The sequence below is a fragment of the Chrysochloris asiatica genome, unplaced genomic scaffold, assembly GCF_000296735.1.
Source record: "Chrysochloris asiatica unplaced genomic scaffold, ChrAsi1.0 scaffold00285, whole genome shotgun sequence".
In the NCBI taxonomy this organism is placed as follows: Eukaryota; Metazoa; Chordata; class Mammalia; order Afrosoricida; family Chrysochloridae; genus Chrysochloris; species Chrysochloris asiatica.
Window position 1 is genome coordinate 828,768 of NW_006408803.1, and position 2,305 is coordinate 831,072.

Below are 2,305 nucleotides of genomic sequence, written 5' to 3' on the forward strand. Positions count from 1 at the left end.
TTATTATATATGCCTGAGTGGGTTTTTTTGCTTGTGGGTTTTTTAAAAAGCTGAAGTGAAGAGAAATATTTTTAACTGATGGTATATGGAGCGGATTATAATCAATGTAATGAAACAAGTTATATGAAGTGTTGAATGTGAAACTGATGATGTGCCCTGTAAACTTTCACTCAATCCAAATAAAAACTTTAAAATAAATAAATAAAGACAGTATTTTAAAAAAAACAACAACAACAAAATGTGCAAACCAAGAAGGCAATGAATGGAGTTTACTAGCATCTTTAGTAATGTAATCATAGAACTGACACTCCATCACCTTTATTGGCTATTCCAGCTGATTAAAAGCAAGTTATGTAGGTTCAGACCACACTCAGGCGGAAAGCACACAAGGCATGAATGTCAGAAGACAGAGAACATGGGGAATATTTGAAAGTCTGTCTACTGCAGCTATTGACCATAATTAGTTGAAACTTAACACAGACCAGCAAATGTTGTGTATGAGACAAGATCAACACAATCATTTTCCAAGGGAAAATGTGCTCTGGTGGTGGATTTGTGAGAGCTTGCCTGAGTTGAATTTCCAGGAAAGTAATAATTTAGAAATTTGAGGAACATAGTATTGAAAATTCTTCTTCGGAATAGTAGATAGAAGCTTTAAGATGAGCGGTATGCAATCAAGGACAAGGTTATATCCATAACATTGACTAACAATACCTAATTAAATTCATCTACAGATTTTTTGCTGGGGAAATTTTGTAGATGTCTGGACATTCATGAAAATATAAACTATCTAGAGGAAATAAGGGAAAACACAGCTAACTAGTACATTTAGCTGATTTAAAAAACAAACAAACATACACACACACTGAACAACTATTTGGGATTTTAGCATACAACTGTTGAGGAACATGACACTGGAACCGCTGTTGAAGTCTGGATTTCTCACACTTGATGCCAAGTTCCAGGGGAGTTTCAGAACTCTGAACAGCTGTAGGGAAAGGCAGTGCCAAGGCTGTTTTTAGTGAGTGTACAAAAAGAAGAGGATTTGTATAATATGAGATATTGGAAATATTTAGTAGCAAATTATTTAAGAAGCAAGGAGATAGTATGGTCTGATTGCTAAACATTTGGATTCTGTAATCAAGCATCTAAACTTTGTTTCCTAGACTTATTATTAGCTGTATGCTCTTAGGCAAGTTGCTTCATCTATTTGAGTCCTGATCTCCATTAGCTATAAAATGACCTTTCTAATACTATCTACCTCCTAGATTTGCTTTCAGTATTAAATGAGGTAATGTCCATTAGTGGCAAACACTACACTGTAAGTAAATATTAGCTATTTTTACTATTACACAAATTTATAATGACATATAGAGTGAGTCCTGATGTAGTTGATAAGCACTGGACTGCTAACCACAGGTCAATGGTTCAAACTCACCCATCTCTCCTTAGAAACACTTACAGGGCTGCTATGAGTCAGATTCAATTTGACGGCACTAAACAACAACAACATAGAGGAGAAAGGGATAAAGAAGACAAGCTAATTTAAATTTTTAGCCAAGGATGCTATGACAATTTTTTCAAAGTAGTTAATTTGGAGATGAGACCAGTATATTGCTTGTGTGGGAAATTAAGAGGTCAGTTTCAGGCTTATTAAATTTAAGATCACAAGATGTGTTGATAACCAGCAACCTCTTTATGGGTCCCAGAGGCAAAGATTAAATCTGGAGGTGGCTATTTGAGATCCACATTATTAGGATTTAGCCTCAGTTGATTGATTCAAGATGAACACATAAGTCTTAACTACTTTATGTAAGATGCAGCCTATTTTTTCCTCAGAAAGTTGGAAGTAAAAATTTTTTTATGATAGTTCTCTACTTGGTATATATCCACAAGAAATAACAAGTAGATATATGCACACCGACGTTCATCACATCACTATTCACAATAGCAAAAAGAGATAGCCTAAATGCCCATCAATGGAAGAATAGATAAACAAACTTTGGTACATATACACAATGAAATACTATACAACATTGAATAATAATAATAAATCAGCAAAACACCTTACAAAATGGATGAAACTGGAGGACCTTTGTTGTTGTTGTAAGGTGCCATTGAGTCGAAATTGACTCATAGTGACCCCATGCACAGCAGAAAGAAACAATGTCTGATCCTTGGCCAACCTCACTACCACTGCCACAATTGACGCCATCAAAGATGCCACCTGGCCGATCCATCTCATTGGGGTCTTCCTCTTTTTCTCTGACTCTCCACCTTACCCAGCATGACATCCTTCTCCAGC